An 11,532-nucleotide genomic window follows, 5' to 3' on the forward strand; every position below is an offset into this window, starting at 1 on the left:
TGAAGACATTATTCATGGCCAGCTCGCAGCTGGAGGCCAAGCGGAGGAAACAGAAACCATTCTGTAGAAACATTTATCTTCATGGAGATTATTTTCCTTCCTCGTCGCTCTCTGGCTGCAACTTCTTTGTTGGGGTCCAAAGAGCAGATGCAGCGTCCGCACAAGACTTTCATAGTGTGGTTGCTTATTTGAATGGCTTCTTTTACAGAATACTCAAAGATTCTGTGAGCAACGTTTAACTGCAGAAACAGTGAAAACAGTGGATCAGACCTACATGAGTACATGAGACCGTCAGGAAGAAGACGGTTCACTGGGTGGGACTCCGCACAGAACCAGACCAAACCGTACAGGCTCCTCTCAGGTCCTTCAGCCCAGAGCCCCGCCCTCTGCGGGCAGACCGGACCTGGCTTTGTTCTTGCCCCCCTACTCCGACATCCCCAGAACTACTTATACTGGACGTTTTAATCACATACTTGTTTTAACACACTCCTAATTTGTCTGTTTTTTGCTCATATTTGAATTTTTGTTCCTATTGTTCATTGTCACACACCAATCACCACACCACATTCCTTGTATGTGACACATATGTACTAACTAGAAAATACACAGTTTCAGAAAAACTTCAACTTCATTATCAGCGACGAGGGAGGCGGGAGGCGGCCATTGCAGCGAACGAGGCCCAGAGAACACGTCTTCTCTGTCGTGACGCACTCTTCTGTGGTCGCTGCTGCGCCTCCAGCGCTCCCAGCAGGAGCGTTACATTGGCGTGGAGCTCGAGAAGTGGAGGCGGCTGGCGGCATGGTGCTCCATCCCAGAGACACTTTCTGCTCAGTCTTTTTATTTCGTCAAGAGGTTCCATCATCCCCCCGTCGCTCGGCGGCGGCTGGAGTCTCGCTTGGGGCTTCTGTGGGAGGCTGATGTGTTGGACACGAGGAGATAAGGCCGGTGTCGTGACAGCGATGCCCAGAGGCAGAGCGTCCGCTGCCGGGGCAAAGACCTGGGCGGCTTCCACCACACGCCGTGTACTGATGTGTACAGTACACAATACACTGTATAAAATATACTATATACTGTATCCAGACACGTCGTGGTCGGCCGACCTGAGTGAGTGAGAACAACTATTGATGATGTAAAGATAGATGATGTCATCAGAGCTTCTCTGTGCTCTGGTGACGTCGTCGGGCCTTTGAGTGCATGTTGAAGCATGTTAGTGCACGTGAGCGCGCCCCACTGGTGCTCGAGCAGCTCATCCATCGCCATGTGGAGGCCATAGTGAGACCTGCATTTCATAATGAGCACCTTTAAAAAGTGAATTCACCAAGTGGTGACTCACTTTAAGAAACACTGAGATGCTTTTACACTTTTGTAGGAACTTTCTTCTCCAACTTATGCACTACTTTACTCAGACAAGGACATTGTCATACGTGTTCATCAAGTCAGCAAAGTCTCACTCCAACCAGGAGCCAAAGTTGCAAGAATGAATAAGTACCACTAGAATAGTGAAGACAATGTGTGAAAGCATCAGGCAGGGCTGGACCATCCCGTCTGCTTCATACGTTTTAAGGAGGCTGGTCTCCAGTCCCTGGAGATATGCTGGAGCTTTGCTTTAGTAGAAATCTTAACAAACAAACAGAGACCAGGCCGAACCACCTTTGTTCAAGTCAAACATGAACGATTATGACCCTCTTACCTTCTGTGCCGTCATGTTATTTACTCTCTGCACACAGAATGAAAGCAGAAGACAATGCAATCCCTGTAGAACAACCACTGTGCCACAATACCAGCAATACCAGCGAAGCTGGGCCATCATATCTTTAAAACCTGATCAGACCTGATCAGAACACACGCGGGGCTCGGTCACGGGCCTCAAGCCGTTTTAAATATAGGCACACACAACCAGAGCTTTCTACATATAGTCATCATAGATAGAAGCACAATTAATATCTGAGGATTTTACAAAGAATGACTAAATGTTTTTCTAAAATTCTAATTTGAGTACATTTTGCCATTGAAATCAAATAGTTGACAGCCTGTTCAACTGTTTTCATTATAATGCCTCAAATACTTTGTTTCTTTACAGCGCTTGTATAAAAGGCAATAAAGTAATCCATGAACATGAGCTATGAGTTTACAGTTAACTACGATCCCTTCTCTTCATTGAGGTGCTTAGTTGTTGGCTTTGGTCTGGCTTTTAGGAGTACTGTAACCCCTCCCCCTCCTCCATCAGCGCAGCCCCTCCCCCTCCTCCATCAGCGCAGACCCTCCCCCTCCTCCATCAGTGCAGCCCCTCCCCCTCCTCCATCAGCGCAGCCCCCCCCCCTCCTCCATCAGTGCAGCCCCTCCCCCTCCTCCATCAGCGCAGAACAGCCGGCTGCCGTCTCCTTTTAAATGGGCTGTCTGCCCGTCTCTAGTGTCCTGGTGCTGTCCCAGGCCACCCTCCGCCTCCCCAGGACCATCCACCTCCTCAGCTTCAGCACCACATCTGCATCTCCAGCATCGCCCATGCCTGGACTCTTTGTGGGATCTATACATTGCTGCCACTCAGGGCAACACAATCAATCAATCAATCAATCAATCAATCAATCAATCAATCAATCAATCAATCTCCTCGTAGCGTTCACGCGCTAAATAAATTCTGTGTAACCAATGAATGCGTCATCTGGCATTATAAACATTAACCACTAATCACTCACTGTCTCTGCTAACTGAAGTACAACTACACTACAAAAGCAGCACATTGGCAACTCAGAATCAAATGTTTAGCCAATTAGAGTGAATCAAATTCAATCAATAGGAAATACTGAATAACCAATTACATCTGATCAGCGAGTAATCCACTAAAACATGTTGTATACTGAATGACTCACAGTTGGGGATGAAGAAATGTTCAGGTCCACTGACATTTCAGTGGCAGACTGAGCTAATTACTGCACTGTGAAGCTATCAGGGAAAAGTTATTGTGGATCCCGCAGAATCCAAGTGTGGTGGACCTGACAGGGTGTGGACCTGACGGTGCACATCAAATTCATGCAAAAAATAAGTGTATCTAATTATCGGTTTTCTCAATTCAATCTTAAGGCTGTGACCTGTGACCCGTGAGCGAGACATGTGCATGTCAGAGGCCAGAGCAGGACGTCTGCAGCTGGCGTTCAGGTCCGAGTGTTTGAACACATCACTCAGAACCGCTGCAGAGCCATTTGAGGTTTAGTGTCTTCCCGAACCCGAACCCTCTGATTGAAGGGCGACCCTGCTCTACCACTGAGCTGCAGATGTGAGCACATCTTCTTCTTTTATGTGAGAGGGAAATGAGTTGCCCTCAGCTGGTGCCGTGTTGAATGGCCGCCAGCCACATTGAAAACAACGCTAACATGCATGTCAAATTTAATAAGCCCGCGCCGAGCACCATGGGACATGAGGCGCGAGCAGTGTTCAGGCTGGCCGTGCTGACTGGCTGTAGCTGTCGGACTGCGTGCAGCTCTCCATTACCCTTCTGTCCAAATTCAAAATGATCTCATTTGTTTATCCTCCATGTGGCGCTGCCTCTCGGGCCCAGGTGTGTCTGGGCGCCTTCACTCATTTGCATTTAAACTACACTGCTTTTAATCACATTCATTACCACTCACTACTATTAAAATGTCTGTCTTCATCAGTTAAATCCAGCAAACAACACTGAACCACCTGGGAGTCTACTTAATGTGTCCATTTGTTTACTGGAAGCTAACATGACATTCATTTAGCTCGGAACAGAGCGTCTCCTGCTCGCTGAGCTTCTAAGAGACGATCACACAGAAGACTGCAACATGTCACACGGGACAAACAACCCACTGCAGGCAATGAGGGATTTGGTATTTGTAGTCCAGGTGGGGGATTTAAAAAAGAAAAGAAGCAGCACACACAAGAATCCCCATATTCATCCTGTATGATTCATAATCTGCTGTGTGGCAGCTGTACAGCAGAGAGGCAGAAGACTACAACAGCTCACGTCTACTTTTTAAATACAAAAGACACACACACACGCACACACGCACACACGCACACACACACACACACACACACACAGTTTCCCGTTCGGGCTGAAAACATGTTTAATTCTTGATTTAATGACAGAAACAGGGACTATTTTCAGGCTCCAATGAAATGTGAAATGAGTTTTGGCTTCTGAATTTAACCATCAAACCAACAATCTGAATCAAAAGATTCCCACCACTAATTTTTAGTTTGAGCAGAAATTAAATGGAGCTGAAAGCATTTTTCAAAGATGAAATAATGAATACTGTCTGACTCACATAGGTGTCCATTAAGTAAATGATCCATAATGGCTTTATTAAGACGTAATGGGAGCGAGAGGATCCTGCTAGCTGCATATCTGGCAGAAGGAAGCCGTGGCTCTGCTGGTGAACAGCTGGGAGAGAGAAAGTAATGACTTCAGTCGGGCTGTTGAGGATTCAACGTATTAGAAGAGGAGCCTTCTGCATGTGGCTGCTGAATCATCAGCCACCTGTTTTTTAGCTGCATCATCGTCCTCAGAAGAACACAGAAGAACAGGTCACATGCTTTCACCAGCCAGGATCCTGACCCGAGGTAGCGGCCAGGAGGCCGGGACCCGCTCAGCCCAACACCAGTGAAGTGCACTTCTTCCCCTGGAGCCCCAACCAAGAGCAATGCAATCCCTGTAGAACAACCACTGTGCCACAATACCAGCAATACCAGCGAAGCTGGGCCATCATATCTTTAAAACCTGATCAGACCTGATCAGAACACACAGGCGGTGCTCGGTCACGGGCCTCAAGCTGTTTTATGGGCCGAGTCAGCCGATTAGGGTCACAGAGAGTTCACCCGTGGGCTGTTTAGGACTGAGCACGGAGCCGCTCAGGATCAATATTCCAGTTTGCTTTCAGGGTTCTGGGAGGCTGCATCAGTGATGCAGCTTGAGACAAGTCTGGTAGTTTGGGACTCACATGGGCATATGTTCTCACACTCTATGGAAAGTGTTGCTGTTGGAGATAGTTTGGGTTTTAAAAGGAAAAGGCTTTAATGTGGATGGAGCCTCAGGACCTCATAACTTCTAAAACACAACCACGCCCTTTAAGACGGAGGAGTCTCAAGAAGAAATCTGAACTCACTAATGTTTGAAATAATTACGTTTAACTGTGACATTATGTTGTTTCTCTAAAATGTAGATGCAAGCTTTGTATTCTGTATCCACTTATGACTTTTAATACTTTTGAAAGGGTGTGTGTATTCACAACTTATTACAAAAACAATCAAAACAAGAGTTGTATCGATATTTGTGATCATTATTAAATGAAAATGTGACGTCTTGTACATTTTAAGTAAATTAGTTTAAGTCTGTTTCTTTTAAAGATTGCCACAAATTCATCTTTTGACTGGAAGTACTGAATGTATTGAGCCAAGGATTAGTCAGTGCACGTTCATATTCATAAGTATCATTGATTAAACTCAGTATGGAGCAATTTAAAGTATTTAAAAATTAAAATATTTAAATTTAAATGCAAATAACTTAAAGTAAACTTAAAACATCATACATACATACATATAAATAAATGATGCGACTAACTATAGAACGTGTTCTGTTGGGTGATTTGGCCTCTTGCTTGGTATTCATGATAATTATACAGTTACGTGTTTTTGACCTTTGGGTGAATGCAGCACGCTGTTACTCTAATCCTCCATGTTGATTGATGAGTTTGCGTCAATAAACATGATATCACGTTGGCGTGTGGATGTGGACAAATTGCATTGATTCCTTCATCCCTCAGGCTGTAGCTCAGGGGGGGGAGGGGCGCCACAAGGTCGCCGGCTCGATCCCCAGTCCCCCCATAGTTCCCATGTGGAAGTGTCCCTGAGCAAGACAGCTGCTCCCCGGGCGCCTCACAGGGCAGCCCATGACCAAGGATGACTTACTTTATTAATAAAGGATCATTTCTATTGCTATGCTAATTTAGTGTTTTTGTAAATAGCATCAGTGGAAATCATTGATGATGAATACAGTGAAACGGAGGTGAAAGTCCAATGATATCCAGCCATTATCCATCACTGCTTATCCTGTTCAGGAACCCTGACATTGGGTGAAGGCAGGGTTCAGACACACAGTCAAGCTAACGTTCAGTCATCAACCAGCTGCATGTGTTGGCTGGTGGGACGCGCTGCACAGCAGTGTGGAAACCCCACAGGATGTGTGTATTCTGGTTCACCACTGCTTTACATTAAATGACTCCGGTCTGTAAGCAGCAATAAATCCAGTGACAGATAAGCATCACACAGTCCACATTAACCGCAGTAAAGGGCTTGTTTAGCAGCTTTTCTTCACTGGATCAGCACACAGTGCAAAGGACAACAGACAGAGTCTGCAATTGTTAGAGAACAACGGCTTGGAGAAGCCCAAAGACACCGTTATTCATCTTACTTCACTGAAAAAGAGCCAGTGCCACATTGAACATGTCCAACATGTGACTGGTGGATCTCTAAGAGCTGTGCGTAGAGGTCAAATGCTCCATCAGCTCCATCGCTCATTAGCTGGTTTATCTGCAGTGGAAGCATTAACTCCATTACATCTCCAGTGATTATGCTGTGATGTCTGTATAATGCTACAGGCTGGTTTGCTGCTCCACACATCCCCCTGAGTCGGCCTCCACGCTCACTATGGGACAGACAGACATGATACTGATGGACTGTGGGTGTCCAAGGCAGATGGACAGTGATTGTCTTCTTACTGACCCGAGGTGCCAGTATCGACATGCGTTATTCTAATTGAACGGTTGTGCAATGAAAGAAGTAGGCTGAAGATCATTCGTCAATTAATTAATATGTTATTGAAGAGAAAATAAGGCAATGTTTTTGTTTTTTAAAGAAAGCGTATTTGCTGGTTCCAGCTTCTCAGATGTTCTGCTTTATAATCATGTAAAGTTACACTGAGGATCTTTGGATTTAAGATGGTCAGATATAAGGATCAGGCTCCAGACACCTTAGAAACTCTGGCGTTTTGTTCACTATTTCCTGACATGTCACTAACCAAAAGATCATCAATAAGGACAATAACCACTGGTAGCAGCTCCACTCTGTTCCTATCTGTCATTACTTGTGGCATATTTATGCTAAAGGCTCAATTGAATGACTCATGGCTGCTGAATCACCATTAGCTGCTGCCTTTTGATGAAGAGCGTGTCTTTCTGCCCCACTAAGGCCAGTCAACTCCGGGTCAGCAACCACTGGGTCTTCTTCAACCCAACCAGGACCGACACATGGCCACAGCCCAGTGGAAGCACACTACCTTGTGTTGCTCTGTGACATTCAACACGGAGACATACGTCCTCCTCACTGCACAGCAGGACGCATGATGCATGGCGCACAACGCATGATGCATGGAACATGAAGGGAGCATGATACATGATGCATGGCACATGATGCATGAAGCATGGTGCATGGTGCATGATGCATGACGAATGGCGCATGATGCATGATACACAGCATGATGCATGGAGCATGATGCATGATACACAGCATGATGCATGGAGCATGATGCATGATACACAGAGCATGATGCATGGAGCATGATGCATGATACACAGCATGATGCATGGAGCATGATGCATGATACACAGCATGATGCATGGAGCATGATGCATGAAACAGAGAGCATGATGCATGGAGCATGATGCATGGAGCACTGCAGGAGAGGACAGAAGGCCCACATGGTCCAGAGCTGAGAGCTCCTTTGCTCAGAAGAAAGGGACTCTCCATGGGACAGCAAGAAGACGCAAAACCGGTTCATTCACAAGAAAAGCAACAGTGGGTTTTACTCTGAGTCGACCATAGCAAGTCGCTCATATGGACTGGTCCAGGCAAAAACACATCTGCAGGAAATCATAACGTGTAATAACTAGTATTGACAGTAACGTTATTGATAGTGGCATACAGCTTACTGCTTCAGGTGTATAGGTATATCTTAACTTGAAGTACTATTTACTTCCACGCTAGAAGGCGCAGCGCCGCTCGGCCGGGCTCGGGGAGCCGGCCCCGGTCCTCCTCCTCCCGGCTCGTGCACGCCTGTTGCTCCGCCTCGCCGGGGTTCCTCATGGCTGCTGCGCCGCGCGCTCCGGAGGGACAGCGCGAGCGCCACGGGGGAACACGAATTAGCATAGTAAAAAAATGACGAGACGGAGACCGACATCTTCTAAACCGGGATTAGGACTGCGTGTTCACCCGTGTCCCCGTCCTCCATGTGGGGACTGGGTCGCTGAAGCGTCAGGTCCGGGTGATGGAGAGCCGACATGATGCCTGAACTCCGGACCAGCCAACACACAGGCTCCGTCCAAATGAAACACAGGGACCCGTAAAGGTTACATGAAGTTAACGCACAGCGCATCTATATTAAATATTAAAACACAACGAGAGTTTGCTGGTCGGACGTGAACTGCGGATCCACTCACCTGATGCGAGGCTTTAAAGTGCTGCCCTTAGCCCGCCTTCCTGAGACCGAGCCCGGTGATACGGTGACGGAGCCCGGTAATAAGGAGACAGAGCCCGGTAACACGGAGACAGAGCCCGGTAACACGGAGACAGAGCCCGGTAACACGGAGACAGAGCCCGGTAACACGGACAAGGCGTCTATCGGGCACTCATCGCAGCTGCTGGCGCAGAGGGAGGCGCTGCTCCGCCGCTGACTTGGTCCATGGAGTTGGGGCTTCAACGGGACGTTTGCCCGGCAGCCTCAGCTGTTAGCCTCGGCCGCCAGCAGCAACAGCTGAGTCGCTATCTTCTCTCTCGGCTGGCTAACGACTTAAAGAATCTCAGACAGATTGGTGGCGTCTGCTTCGCCTCACAGCAGCCTCGCTCTCCTCGCAATCCCATTAATAGCCTGGTGTGGATTACCGTAACCCGCGGCGGGCAGCGACGCCGTGTCGGGGGGAGAACCGGAACGCGGCGGCCTCGACAGCACGAGGACCGCTGACGCTCACTTCGTCCAAATCCCTTCCCGTTGTCCAGTCAAACGCATAGAGATAGAGATGTCCCTTCCACGGAGGCGCTCCGGTGTCGCTCCGCTTGTGTCTGAGCTTTCGGCCTCAACACAGCAGCTTTCTTCCTGACAAGCATCCAGCGACCAATCACAGCGCTGCGTTAGCGCGGGCAGGAGAACAAGGAGGACTGGATCCCACGGACTGGAGTCTGGACCACAGGATGGTCAGGATGCTGGGTGCGACTCCAGCAGTGGAAATAGAGCAGGAGATGGACGGACGTTCACATTAGGATCAAGGCACATGGGAGAAGTTTGCCTCTTTTTTCCAGAAATATCCTTAGGTGTATAAACCAAACCTAGTTATTATTAAACATGATCATGATTTGGATGGAAAAGAATATATGCTGACAGACAACTTTGTTCGGCACATTTTCCCCACCGGCCTCCTTGTGTGGAACCAGAGTCTACATCAGCTGAAGTAAACTGAAAATGTCTTCAACAATTTGATGACACGGCCGCATTTAGAAAAGCTCTAAATGAAATCAACAAGACATGCCACATTTACAGGGCGGCTGTGGCTCAGTGGTGAGCAGGTCGTCTTTCAATCAGAGGGTCGGTGGGTCGATCCCCGGCGCCGCTAACCCATGTTAATGTGTCCTTGAGCAAGAACCTTAACCCTAAATTGCTCCCGTAGCTGCGCCGACGGAGTGAATGGTTGATGATACTGAGGTGGCTCCTTGCATGGTGGCTCCTCCCATCAGTAGGTGAATGATGTCATCATGTAGTGTTAAAGCACTTTGAGTGGTCGGAAGACTAGAAAAGCGCTAAACAAGTACAGGTCCATCTACCATTTAGAAAACAACAAAGTCAAATATTTCAACAACATGCCAAGCATTCGGTTAAGCGTCTTAACCTGTTTGACGACAAGCGCCACGTTTAGAAAGTGTCTTTAGTAATGTCTTGACATGTGCCATGTTTAGGAAACATCTTCATTAAATGAACACATTTTAGTGCTGCGTGAGATCCAAGATGGCGACTTCCAGCTGCTAGACCAAACAAATATCTCTCATTGGACTAAATAGCCTCGTTGGTTAGAGCTGCTTCTCGCCTGGATCCAGACGAGAGCGGCGGCCGCTGCGGGAGGTGTTGACAGGAAACTGCGATCAAGTCGGACAGTTTTCAGCTGCCTTCAAAGTATTAACAGGAAGTTACGGAATCAAATACTTCCTGTTAGTTCAGATATGTAGTCTACTTGTAGTTTTCCGTTCATGTTTGAATTTATTCATATGTGATTATAAATATATATTCATGTAGAAATGTGTGTGTATCTCCATCCTTTGTTGTTTTTATGTCTGCCTGTGAAATACATTACGACTGGTTTTGATGTGTTGTATACATACGATTTTGTATTATAAACCACACAAAATATGTTTTTATATTAAACTTGAGACTAATAGTCAACAATCGAGCGTTAGGTATTCCAACTACACATAAAATTCCAACGACACATAAAATGATGTTTGCTGTCAGATCTAAGAGCCAATCAGCTCTCTGATGTGACGAGAGCCAGGTGTTTCCCATCATGCACTGGGCCAGGCAGGCGGTGAAGAGTTGCTGCAGCGCCTGCCTCTGAAATCGACAGCTGCCTTGCTCTTGTAAGAGTATCGTTGATCACGTGTGCATGACGTCAGAGCAAGGCGGACACAAACCTAACCAGCATGCATTGCACGTCGATCGCCGGCGATCGATTCTGCGCAGAACTGGCTCATCTCGAACGAGCCTAATGTTATTCACCCATTATCTCCTTTTTTCACACAAAAAAACAAACCTGGACCTGGACCCCTGGAAGGATGCCTTGGCTGTCATGAACGCATCATGAACAAGAGCAATAAGACCTCCACAGCACCAGAGACCGCGTCCTGATTCCCACACACTCCTTCCTGATGCACAGTATGTTTGTCACGTGCATGGAAACACTCGGACGCAAAGAGGCTTCCTCAAAGCAGACCTCATGGAGAAGCTGTCGCTGCTGCTCAGAAGGCAGAGCGGGTCAATCAGAAGATCGGCGGTTCTATCCCAGGCTACTCTGGGCCGTAGCTGTGTCCTTGGACAAGACGCTTGACCCCAAATTGCTCTCAAAAGCTGTGATCAAAAGCAGGTCTGTGGGACCAACTCTGAAATCTGAGTTTTGGGTTCCAGAACAGTTGATCAGGTTGTTCGTTGTTCATTTTTTCATAAGTCATACCACACCCTCCAGGTTGTTGATCTTTGTTTGACCTTTAAATATGAATCCTTTAGATTCATCTTCCTTGATGCTATGCTGCTGTTAATGACATTCAATACTTTCACAGTAAAAGCCTTTCAGGGAAATGATGATATCCTCTGATAATAATGTGAAACAACAAACTGGAACAATAAAGGCCAATTTAAAAATGATCTTCTTTTGTCCATAATGTTCAGTTTTCTTCTTATGGTTAGTATACGCCGCCTGTGCAGTCTGTTGTATGGTGTCTTCTGTGGCTCTGGAGGAGCTTTGTGTTACAGCTAGTGAACAA

General features: G+C 47.0%; 1 protein-coding gene across 1 annotated transcript in view; it reads right to left on the reverse strand.

Moving 5' to 3' along the window:
* Positions 1–9,105, reverse strand: part of large1 (LARGE xylosyl- and glucuronyltransferase 1) — an 87,780-nt gene extending 78,675 nt beyond the window's left edge. Inside the window, exon 1 of the mRNA XM_068586753.1 lies at positions 8,451–9,105. The gene's annotated coding sequence lies outside the window, so the exon portion shown is untranslated. The remainder of the gene's footprint in view (positions 1–8,450) is intronic.
* Positions 9,106–11,532: the final 2,427 nt, after the last annotated feature.

This window comes from Clinocottus analis, unplaced genomic scaffold (assembly GCF_023055335.1).
Source record: "Clinocottus analis isolate CAN_PGR_092001 unplaced genomic scaffold, fCliAna1.0.p SCAF_20, whole genome shotgun sequence".
Lineage (NCBI taxonomy): Eukaryota > Metazoa > Chordata > Actinopteri > Perciformes > Cottidae > Clinocottus > Clinocottus analis.